This window comes from Xenia sp. Carnegie-2017, unplaced genomic scaffold, assembly GCF_021976095.1.
Source record: "Xenia sp. Carnegie-2017 unplaced genomic scaffold, XeniaSp_v1 HiC_scaffold_20, whole genome shotgun sequence".
NCBI classification, from domain to species: Eukaryota; Metazoa; Cnidaria; class Anthozoa; order Malacalcyonacea; family Xeniidae; genus Xenia; species Xenia sp. Carnegie-2017.
In genome coordinates, this window is record NW_025813483.1 from 8312154 (window position 1) to 8325292 (window position 13139).

The 13139-nt window shown below is 36.2% G+C and overlaps 1 long non-coding RNA gene and 2 pseudogenes across 1 annotated transcript; 1 reads left to right on the plus strand and 2 right to left on the minus strand.

Annotated features, from left to right (window-relative positions):
- The window catches only part of LOC124443246, a 28446-nt pseudogene that overhangs the window by 9811 nt on the left and 5496 nt on the right, over window positions 1-13139 (plus strand).
- LOC124443283 lies at window positions 1695-11732 on the minus strand. The gene is made up of 3 exons (XR_006947587.1): window positions 11722-11732; window positions 2276-2344; window positions 1695-2191 (listed from the first exon to the last, which is right to left on the minus strand). It is a non-coding gene; the product is annotated as an uncharacterized LOC124443283 (long non-coding RNA).
- On the minus strand, window positions 4023-12303 carry LOC124443271 (annotated as a pseudogene).

Genomic DNA, 13139 nt, shown 5'->3' on the forward strand with positions numbered 1-13139 from the left:
TATATTTGAGTTATTAGCAAATAACAAGTCGAGAATTCATTGATCATACTCATTCCAATTGGTCTGAAACAACCATGACATTAATAATTTCGACCATCCAACCCTTTATCAAGGGCTCTATTATTAATTGACGACAGTAACTTCATACGTCGTTCTTAAGGAACAACTTCAGGTGAAGTAGGATCATCAATAATCTGTTATATATAAAACATAATTTATCCATAGAATTATAGCAAAGTTACGATGGACAGATGAGAGTTATTAACGCTATAAAACTTAAATTCAATATATCGTATTAAGTACCTCAAATCCCGACGATTTCTCGTATCGAAAGGATTCTAAAGTAAAGGTGAAAATTAAGATGAGAAATTTCGAAGAATTGAAACTAGAGAATTTTTCAACAAAAAAATGTTGAAAATACCTGTACTACCACAAGATTTTTCAATGTCTATGCTCTAAAATAATAGTCATAAAAACGACAATTTCAAAAAGCATAAAAAAACTAAGTATTTGTAACATTGGTGAAAGATACAGGATGAACATGAAACCTTCTCAGAATACGATGGAACGAGACCATAACCATTTTATGTGAACTTATTCCTAACAACGTTTGCGTAATCCGTTAGCATACCATGAAAACTAACTTCTGGTTTAGGCGACGCTTTACTAGCAACCTCCTTAACGTCTTCAGGACAATTAACGTATACTGAACTGGAGTCACAAGGCTCAATGACGATGACCAACCACTAGCCATACCTAACATGTTACCACCATAGATCTTTCTTGGGTAGATCAAGGTTTTAGGAACTTCAGACTAGGGTTGTGTTGAGCTGAGAACTAAAAAAGAACAAATATGGATAGATGATGAAGTGGAGAACAAGAATAGAGGTTATAGAAGACACACTACGTATGCTCATTGGTGTTTCACAAGAGTATATATTACAGGATAACTATGGATCCAAGTAGTCTAAACAACTAGGTACATTTAAGCAATCCATCTTTCCCATGGTAAAACACACGTGTCAAAAACGTGATCAAATTAAAAATTCGTGCAATCAAATAGTCGGACATGGTATTGTATTTGTAGAAGAGAGCCAATAAAATAAAAAGATTCTCTTGGGGCATTTGTAAATATTAGTTTAGAAATACAGATCGACTAATTATAAAGGCAGAAGATGTAAGAGTGAATAAAACCATTTCCCGTCAAATCAAAGGAAAGCTTGTATATGACATGCATATGCAGGTATAAAGTTGTAGAGAAAAATAAAACATTTTTAACGTTGTCACGGATATTACGAATGCCGTAACAAAGTGTTGACGAGTTTCACATGCATTTGTAAAACATGTTTCACATGCATATGGAGGATAAAGTTTTTAGATAACATGGTTAAATAACATTAGCGAAACTTTCAATAAAAGATCACTCCTGACAAATCATAAGACTGGAGCATATTGTGACTCAAGTTTCAACATTCGATCACTCCTGATGAAGACACTACGCTAGAGTATATGTAAACTTATCTTTCAACAACATATCGTTCATGCTCAAGATATTAGACTGACGTACGACAATCTCTAATGTCATATAAATCTCGATAAAAAATCTGGTCCCCGGAGTTGACATGCTATCAGATAGGAAACAAACAAAGATGAGATAGCAGTACAAACCTGTATTATCGCAGCAGAGATTCAAATCTTTAACAAGATGATTATAGATGTATAACATGAAAATAGCGATCAATATTAGTAAAGTTGGCTTAAGGATGTAATTTAATGTAAACATACGTTGAAATTAAACAGTTGCAATTAACTATATCGTATAAATATCCTTCCCTATTTAAAATAATCTACACATTTTCCTCAATAACGAACTATACACATTGCTGCATTTGACCTCGGGTGTGTTGGGGAAACGTCATGTAAGGAGTCTCAAAGTACCAATATAAATTAGCAAACTTTGTGATCTATCTTACCAAATTGACTTAAATTGAGCAATAAAAAAATCTTAATCTTCAACAAAGCATATCCAAAAGATTTCTATGAATGTATAAAAAGTATACAATCGTTAAAAAGATCACGCTTGCACGCTTTTTTCTTCACCAACTGAGCAAAGATTCTCTTTTTCTTTGAACTGCTTGTCAACAATCATTGAAAGATTATTCAAAAACTCTTCTGAGGTTATCGTTTGTGCCTATTACGTAGGTTTGAGGGACAATATAAGTACATGCATGTACAACAAAGAACACGGGTGAAGGCTTTAATTCGTATTACTTACTTTCGAATACAGCGCATGTGCAAGGAATGGTAGTTTACGAAGAGTTCGACCACTTAGTTGATAACTTTTCTAAACAAGAAAATGAGAGAAAGAATACTTGTAGGTTTATCACAGTGAGACGCTTGACTGCTCCTTGCAAGTTCAAAAGGAGAAGGGCCTCCCAAAGAAACCTAACCAAAAGTCAACCAATATTCGTGATTATTTGAGAGTGGTCCATTACTTGATAACTACTGACTACGATAACAAAGAAAAAACATCTTTAAGCCTTAAATGTAGATGTAATACAAAGTTAAATTTTATTTATGTTGCAAGTATTAAGACGGTATATTTTAAACCTCAGTCCTAAATTATTTGAGAACTCATCTGAACATGCACAAACAACTCAACAAACTGTTCGAGTTTACAATCATGGCAATGACAAACAGAACAAGCTTGCATCCTTCTGTGGTTCACTTGGTCACATATTGGGAAATCATAAATTTCAATTATAATGAGGAATTTAGTCATTTAACAAATTTTTCATATTCATAGTGATGGCAACAACAAGCTGGACCTATTTTCATCACTTACTGAGTAATTAATCGCTTGGTCACAAAAATATAAGAAGATCATCTGAGCATGCGCAGTACGCTTTGGCATGCGCAGCACGCTCAAGCATGCAAAGTCCACTTGACCAATTGTCCGAGTTGATAGTCATGGAAACGACCAACTACATTTACTAGCATCAATTAGGGAGTATATAACTTGCTTATTAACAAACTATTAAAGATCTCAACTGAGCATGCGCAGTTAAATTGATTGGCTGCCAATGTTCATGGTCATGGCAACGACCAATTGCATCTACTAGCCCCGATTTTGAAGTAAATAGCATGTTTAGTAACAATTTAATGGAGAAATCATCTGCGCATGCGCTCGAGCATGCGCAGCCCACTCGACTAATTGTTTATAGTCATGGCAACGACTAACTAGATGTACTTGCACTACATCTGGGGCAATTATCCCACTTAATCGCAAATTATCAAAGAAATTATCTGGGCATGCGCAGTTGTGACTTTAATAATACCACAACTTTCGTAAGCCTCTAAATTTTGTATATATAAATATATCTATAGCTTCATATAGTAGATGTCAACTAGCAGTGGAAGCTGGGTGCGATATAGTATGCAGTGGCTTAGGGTCCACACTTCGGTGGCGACCGCACTCTCCTGCGTACCCCGAGCAAAGCCTATCGCAGGTGATCTCGGGTCTGATGGGCGGAAGCTTGCTATTGCATCTCCCAAGTAGGATAGCGTGGAGGGGCCGAAATCTGCTACCGAAACGTTAACATGCCGCGTTTTAGTGCCTTACGCTTAAGAAGGTATCGGGAAGCATGGACCGAAAACGGGGTTTTTTCCTTTCAAAATTTGTCTTTTTTCTTTACAAGAATTCTTCTCATAAAAGAAACTAGAACATACTGCCAGGGTTCAGACAACTTCTGAAAATCCCCCGGGCGTAGTTTCGTTTTCTTTGTAAAACGAGAAGAATACTAACTTGAAAACATGAAGACTGGGTGACATAATATTTACCATAAACTAAGACAAGAAATGTTTATTTTACTCTGTGACATCACTTTACTTTGAAAGGTTTGAAAGGTTTGAACATGGGAGATCGTTACATGTTGTAGATGTAGATCGTCCAGGTTAGTAAAGTCCTGAAAAGAACTGTTGTTGTTGATGCTGACTCTAAAGATGACTACCGCTAAGGTTGTTAAGAAGTCAGTCAACATCAACATCAACAGTCCTTCGCAGGACACCACTAACCTCGACGATCTACATCTACAAACATCTACTTCACTTACTCGGCTATCTTCTTTAATTCAAGACTACAGTGTGTTACATCGTTGTCGACAAAGCTACAATGGAAAATAGGGAAAAAAAGTTGTACATCGGAAAAGAAAACCATGTCATCAACATAGAAGTGAACAAAAAAATTTCTAACAAACACCGTCAATTTTCGTCAAAATAAAATTTCGTGTATTTTTTCAGTTGTACCTTAAATCCAAAATTTGAGTGGCTGGTGATATGATACTGGTCTGTGATGAAACGGTGAACATTAATTTTGATTATTAAAAAATTATCTACAATGCAATCGTTTGCAATCAATTTCTATATAGCTGCACACCTCTCTATTTAAGCAAGATGTTTGTATAACTTGCACAAACGACTATATTGTGGTATGGAAATAAAGCAGTAGACGTAAAGGTACAAAGTACTGAGAAGAGGGGATATACTTCACGAGGCAAATTGTTGTTTTATATTGTATATGATGACAGGTTGCGGTAAGCCATTTCGGCGTTCTTTTGGCCAGAAAACATAATTGACCGGCAGCCATTTCGTTGATCACGTGCACAAGAAGACATAAGTTACATACAAACAAATGGTAAATTTTGTAAATAGCTTTGGCTGATGGCGGACCAATATACTGTTTGATGTCGGCTCTGTGGGCGAACAAATAGCGAAGTTAGATGAGAAAGTGAATTAAAAAACTTTCGAGTCACAAACATATTTTCAACCTGTCCACGAACGCAACGTCTATGGCTCTAGTTATGTTCGATGTTGTCAATATAATTACATTAGGATGTCTGAAATAAGAAGAAAACAACATTGGGGAAGACTAGGTTTAGCAAATAAACGCATAAATGTAGTTCAAATCAAGACTTCTGTAAATACGTAATTGATAGATAATAAGTATTTGACTGAGCAAAGTTGTCATCAAGCAAGTTTGTTCATGTCATATAAATATTTTCGTGCTTTTACTCCCTGTAAAAGCGACAACATTGTAGAGAAAGAAATAATACATAGTTCTAAAGATAGCAAATACCATAGTGAATGGTAAATGTAATATAATAAGTTGATAAAGACTGTTGTCTTGGCATTATAAATATCGGTAGATTGTAAATTTTCATTCAGCAGACGTTGACACCTGAGGAGTAGTCTGCCGAAATGCATCGTGTCGTTTAATTTAGAACTATTGGGTTAGTGCTCTTTACTTACAACAGTTCTTGTAAGAACTATCAACTTATTATATTACTTTTACCATTTACTATGGTATTTGCTATCTTTAGAACTATTTTCTACAAAGTCTCTATTTTATTAAATAATACATAACGCAACAACCCTGCCGGCTGGCCTCGCCGTTCATATAACCGAATACAATCTCTTAGTTCACTAAAAAATCCATGAGAACGCAATGTTCGCCGAAATGCATATTCTGCTTATATTTTGCATTTACAGTTTTATATGGTCAATTTGAGTGAGAAATGCATTCACAACACGAATGGCATCTGAAGGTTCTTGTCCGTTCAACGCAGATTTTCTTGCCGATGTTAAACTTTCAACCTTCAGAAGTAAAAGATATGGATAGCAAAGGTATTTTCCTTAAACATTACCGACAAGCGTACATGTGCTTCGGGTATTTTGTGAAACAAGAAACACAAATAGTAAATGATTTCTCATCTATCTGACCATGAGCATTAAGAAAGAAATGTTTAAGCAAAGTTTACCTCGTCGATAAGAACGCAAACTAAAGCTTATTTGTCGTCAATAAACTCTTGAATTTTCTGAAACATTTTCATCATTAACTTTCCACTCTGTTTGTAAGGAAAGATAATGTCAATGTACATTTTAAATTACAGATGCTTTTTAATTGGATATGATCATTTTGTGATACGGAACTAGATTTATTAACTTCAACGACATCTCAATCCCAGGTATATAAATGTCAGTTTTCTGAACTGATATTTTGATGTGAGCCGTGCATTTTATATTGACAGGGGGTGACGACAAAGGTTTCACGGAAAATTTATGGCAATGTAATTTTGGTTCCAGAGGATTTTCGCACTCGGTGATGTTGCTTTGAGCTATTCAAAATGATGCCTACCTCGGAAAATAAACTGTGAATGTTTATTTCAATAAGCTGGCCATAGTTAAATCTAAGGATTCAAAAGTAGAAACACACTTTAATTTATAGTTCATAATCCTTAGGTAGACGACAATTTCATTAAAACAAAGTAAAAGATAATGCCAAAGAACATCTTGTAAACTTAAATAAAAGTTACAAAGCAAAACAATTGAAAGTGTAATATTTACATTTTAATCGTCTTGTTTTCTAAATTTGATGTTGAGTTTACAACATTTTCGGATATAACCTTTCGGATTATACTTTGTATTTATAATTCACGACATAACAATAAAATTACGTGGCAATATTAGTTGCATTACACACATGGATAGTAATGGATTGCGATTTACGTAACATCAAAATAAAATGTAGTGTTTTTACCTTTAGAAAGTCGTATGGATAATTTTGAGCAAGCGCCTTGCATAAGGATGTTTCACCAGTACCGGTTGGCTCTGTGAAAGTTTTAAAGAAAAGCTCAACTCATTCTTCTGGATATTTGCAGTAGATCACGTGAAGACAAACATCATGTACTATGAGTGGCTGTTGTTTGATTGGCTTCGTTGTTTGTTTTCGAGTGACGTCACAGCGGTACACAAACATGGTAGCCTTGACGTCATTTAATAGTTGGCTCGTTAAAACACCATCACGTCTCTCGCGTTTCATTCTATATGATTGTAGCTAACTTATTCTTATCAATACTTTGATATGTGATTTTTCAATCTTGAATGTTATGAGTGATAAGAGATTTACTCCGTTAAGATGAGAGTTGTTACAAAGTCAACACACGCAAAAATAGAATCTAATTTGATTCGCAAAAAAGATACACGTGACGGACGATGACGCAAGGACTCACGTCTGGTTACCAAGGAAACTAACTTACCATGCAATAAGGTAACTTTATTTCACGAGATGATGTTGAAATCCACGCCTCTAAAATATGATTCAAACACGTGACTAATATATACTTTGAAAATGTCATTGTTTGGGAGTGATTTTAAAAAGATGGAAAAACGAATGATTTTGCAATTTGGCTTCTCTAAAAAGTCTTCAGTTCAATAGTTTCATTTCACACGACAAACCTGTCGGAGAAGAGAAGTGTCGTTGCCGCATATTTTAGCAACTAAAAAAATAAGATAAAAATGAGATACATGAAATATCATAGTCATGGCACGACATATACTTTCGTAAATAAATTAGAACAACAAAATTTTTAACATTTTTTTAATCGATATAACTCGCTAGAATTGCTGAGATGTGTATTTTTAATGTTTACTAAGTAAGCTTTGTCACCACTACGGTGCACAATGTCATCGCTTGCGTAAACCTTTTGAAAATATTAGAGATTAATAAGTTAGCAGATCAGTAACTCCGTTGATCAGTAACTCCGAGTACATAATGTACATTGGAAAATAGGAGAAATTAGGAAAATCCTTAAAAAATCTATTTGACGTTTTGACAGCTAACTGTTTAAACGTTAACTTATTTCGGCGCTAAAGACGTCCTTAACAAGCTACAATTTAAACTTCGCTTACGAGAGAAATCATTAAATGTTCATTATGAAGAACAACCTGATTTTTCACATCCGAGTCAAAGAGCAAGCTTTTCCACAAGCCCTGAAAATCCTCTAAAATGATGAATTAATTGTATTAGTTGCTAATACTTATAACTCGTGAAAGCGAAAAGACCTGGGACTGAAGTGAGTTGACCACCTGCAGGCAAAATTTACCCACCTGTAGGCAAAAGCCAGTTGTCTGGAGCAGATATATCATCCTCAAGTTCTTCATATCCATGCCCCCCATCATGAAGTTGATAGACATGATACTTTAGCATAACTTTTTTCAAATCAATTATCTGTTAAAAGAATTATGAAGGTTTGACAGAAATATGTACTTCATGTAAATCTTCATTATCAAACTACCGTAAATGCTCGAATAAGCGCCCAGCTTCCAATAAGCGCCCCGCTTCGAATTAGCGCCCCCTAGGACTCAAATTTTGAAATAAGCGCCCCCTCGAGAAAAGACGGGTTTTGCTAAGCGTCCTCTCAAATAAGCGCCCCCACCCCCACCCTTCCCCGATAAAAGATGAACTTCGGTACTCAGTTCGATACACAGTATTTTAATTTTTACATCGGTAACGGACATTCGTTAGAACTCAAAATCAATGTTCTTCAGAGGTTTGCTTCTCATTTGCTTGATTTCAATATCCATGTGGGCACATAGGAGCTTTACTTTATCAAGTTCCTCGTTAAACTTTGCTCCCAGTCGCCGGCTTCGTGTTACTGCTTTAAAAGTTCCTGGAACAACTAGGCCGTTTTCAAGTTTTCTTTTCCAGTTACTTTTACCTCCACCGCATTATCCTCATGAGCTCGTAAAAATGTAAACACGAGGAAGGAAAGTTCAATGGGCGCATGTCCAACCAGCTTGCCACTGTCTTGAATAAATGTTCCAATCGCATATTCATCGTGCTCTTTAGCCTCCTTTCGATCGTCTTTCCGACACACTAGCCGTTCTCCAAGCTGTGGTGACCATTCAGCTTTATAAACATGGTGTCCTCTTATCACAGACGCAAATTCTATTTCGTAAACCATTTGCCAAGTAAAGGTATAGCTTGAACGCGCCATGTTGTAAACAGCAGATGAATGTCACACACGTGTTTGGTAGCACGTGATACAATGTGATCTTCTCATGGGAGGTCTTTCCGGCCTTCTCGCATTACAGCATGCTTACCTTTGACATCATGGACGAAAGTATAACTCTAGCATCTACATCGCACGCAGGATTGAAGAACTCTTCTTATTCTAACGAATTTAAACTTAAGGCTGTTCAATTTGCCGAAGAGTGTAACAGTAACCGAAAAGCCGCAGCAAAGTTTGGTGTCGACCGCAAGAGAGTAAGAGAATGGCGACAAAAGAAAAGCAAATTGGAAGATACCAGCAAGAGAAAGCGGCTTGAAGGAGGCGGACGAAAGCCATTCGATGAAGACCTAGAAGAAGCATTATTACAGTGGGTACATGAGCGCCGTTCCAATGGCCTTCGTGTTTCCAGAAAAATGATCGCAAGCAAAGCAAAATTTTTCGATAACGAGAAATGCAAAGAGAAGGAAATGCCACCATCGTTTCTTGCCAGTTCCGGTTGGTTACAGCGGTTCATGTCAAGACATGGTTTGGCAATCAGACGCAAAACCACTGAATCACAAAGGACCCCGAGAAAGTGATAGACAAACTCATAGCGTATGTTTTGCAGATTCGCCGGCAACGTAAAAATCGCTTACCAAGACAGGGATATCATTGCAATGGATGAGACAGCAGTATGGCAAGATATGGTATCCAATACCACGGTCGACAACATTGGCGAAAGCACAATTCGATTGAAAACAACTGGCCATGAAAAAACGAAGGTTTCAGTGTGTTTGACTGCAAAGGGAGACGGTACCAAACTAAAGCCGTTCATCGTTTTCCAGGTGCCAAGAGAGAGTCGAAAGCACTGAATGAGGAATTCAGAACAAAGTGTGTCGTAGCGTCCTCGATTAATGGATGGATGAATGAAGAACTAACCGTTTCTTGGGTTAAAAGTGTCTTGGGCCAGTTTTCGTTCACCAGACGGATGCTGGCTTGGGATTCTTTAGATGCCACGTCTTAGACAGCGTTAAACAAGAGCTCAATCGCGCAAAGATAGATCCTGTAATTATACCTGGGGTGTACGAAATATATCCAAGCGCCTGATGTATCGTGGAACAAACCATTCAAAGCCAAAGTGACTGAGAGATATGACGAGTGGATGGCAAATGGTCAACACACGTTTACTGCAGCAGGGAACATGCGAGCTCCTCCTAGGCGAGAGATTGTCCAGTGGATCATTGAAGCATGGAATGATCTGGATAAGGACATTATTGTTAACTCCTTCAAGTGCTGTGCGCTGACACTTGCTGTCGACGGTTCTCAAGATGAGCTGATACACTGCTTAAAGCCGAGTCAACCTTGTCATTCTGGCCTGGCACAACTGAAGGCAGTTCAGCAGCAACTTCAGCAAACACTGGAGAATGATCCTTTCAGGATATCACGCTATCAGATGTTGAAGATGCTGCTCCTGTGTCAACATTGCTTGATGACAGCGATACAGAAATTGAGATTGATTAAGGATCAAATGGTTAGCGAAAGACGCGATATAGCATAAACAATGTCAGTACTATTTTCATTGTGTGTTAAATTGAAGACAACCGCTGAACATTAACGGCAGGCTTTCTTTATATATACAAAACATTTCACGATGTTAAACGCATTGTACAATACACATGCCCTTTAACGGGCACCAGGAAATCGCTTGGAGAACATTTCAAGTTTCACAAAATGTTAATGTTGCTTTCTAGAATGTTAACGTTTTCAAAATTTTCATACTTATGTTACAGTTAAGGTCACAAGAAATAAAATACCAGTGTCATTTTCACGTCAAAAGTCCGAAAATGAAATAAGCGCCCCTTCCAATAAGCGCCCCTTCGAATTAGCCCCCTCTCGCCTCCAAAATTAAATAAGCGCCCGGGCGCTTATTCGAGCATTTACGGTAAGTCAATCCTCTAAGAGTTCTTGCATTTTCTTTTCCGTGGGGGTTCAACAAAAAGGGATGTGTGACATACCAGGGGGGTGTGAACAACCTACTCTCACACATGCGAAAGTAAATATTGTCTGATCATAGGGTCAATAACCCTGCCATATGTTGAAAAATTATCTGTGTCATACACAATAGTTATGCTCTTGACATGTTCCATTAAAAAAGGATCAACAAATTCTACGAAACATGAGTCGCCATGAATTGTTTTCATGTTGATAAGAAAGTCTTTGACAAGCTTTATAATTCTATACTCTGGGATAGTGCTAAAATAAAGTGGTAAATACTATTAAGATGTTAATGCTTATTATCAAATTGAATAAATGGTTTTGTTCACGTTTTGACAGCACAGTGGTATTTGAAGAAGTGAGTCTGTTGAAGCACAACATATGACCAGTGACGTCAATCTAGTAACATATTAAAATTATTCAAGTTTCTTTACAAAACAAAACATGATTTGTTCATTACCTAGTTTCACCTGTAGCATGGTTTCACTAACACAGACTCACTCAACTAGATTATTACATGAAATGCAATTCAATATCCTTCTGCATACAGTCCTTTGTTCATATTATGAACTAACCTTTCTTTGCATTCATTTACTTCGACGTTTAAGAATGGCTGACTTGGTAAAGGCAGTGCTTCAGAAAGTTCTTGAACTTTATCCATTTTAACGATATTGCTTTAGTTAGAGATGTTATACAAAAGATTATTCACAATATTGGCTGTGTAGGAAAAAACTTAAATATCTTTGCTATGTAGAAATAAAAAATAAATATCGTTTCAATTTCCCGCTATGAAACTCAAAGTCAGACTCAGGCATAACAATAACATATATATCTATTACCTTGTTTCAGCTTTCAAAAAAAACTTTATATGTTCTTTAAAATATTATTTGTCTTTCACTCTTTTACAACAGATATGTGGAGAGAAATATTCTTGCGGAGAACGAATGCTTGTGAGGTTTAAAAATTAAAAAATTGTTATGTTGTTTTCTTGGAAGACGATATATAACTTTTACATGAAGTAGTTAACATGATAACGATGGTCAAATGTGGTCTTATTTCTAAGGAAATTTCTCAGAAAAGAATGGCCTATTTGAAGGAAATTTCTGGAAATTTCTCAAAAAATTAATTGTTTGGACAAATTCTTGGGCAATTCTTAAATTTTACAAATTTATATACACGCTTTTAATCGTGCTTGTTTTACAATATTTACAGTTGAGTCATTTTGGAAAACTGTATAAAACAAGATGAAGCATATGAAGTAAGAACAGAAGACTTTGTTACAACGATTCCGTCATTGTAGCAAACATATCCTAGAGCTTAATCTGAGGGGTGATGGCTCACCTGTATCACCATAGGATGCTTCTTGACATACGGTACACTGATAATACGTCAATCATCCCCAAAATAACTGAATAAAACCAACGTAATCCCTTCTCGTATAGAACGTCCTGTTCAAATCCAGCCAATCCAACTGTCTGAACAAAGCAATAATTTTTTTCATGAACTGTTTGAATAGAATATATCTATTTTGAATGTTGTGTCAAGTGTCAATAAAGTGTTAAAGAAAACAATAAGCAAAAGTTGGAACATTAACGTCTACGTAATCACAAGCATAAGCAACGAGCGTGCTTATGACTCTCTCGAGGGTTTACAGAAAAAAACATCAAAAATCATATTCTTCTTTTCAATATTTTATACTTCTTTCAGCTTAGGAAACAACATAAAAAATAACACCACGCTTTTATGGGCAAATTTATTCCTAAAGCTCCTCCCACCCACTCAAAAGAGCGAAGTTACACCATTACACAGGCTTAAGGAAATGTGTTAGGCATTAGCTGAAAGAAGAACACAAAAAGAACAAGAGAAAAACGAAAGAAGATTTCCATGTCTTTCTGTGTAAACTCTGAAGAGAAAAAGAAATAAAGTTTTATCGTTTATGCTTATTCTATTCGTATGTACCATGCATTCAATTTTGTTTTCTCATGAGACCTAAAAGACCAGGAAAACGGAAATTCTTTTGAATATTGTTTTGTTTATGCTCATGTTGATTCTAATCCTTCATTTATTCTGTCTTGTTTCACAATTAATAATCACTTTTGCTTGTGCTGTAAGACTAGTATGACCAAAGACAGCACCAAAAGCACCTTCTCGTTGTGTAACTTTGCCATTGGAAGTTGAAAAGAAGAAAATCATTTTTCTATGACAGCCACAGGCTAAGTAACTCAATTTTAAAACAAATAATTTAAAAGTGTACACGGTTAAGAATCACTGACGATAATAAGAAAAGATGGCAATGAAGTGAACGCAAGAGCTAGG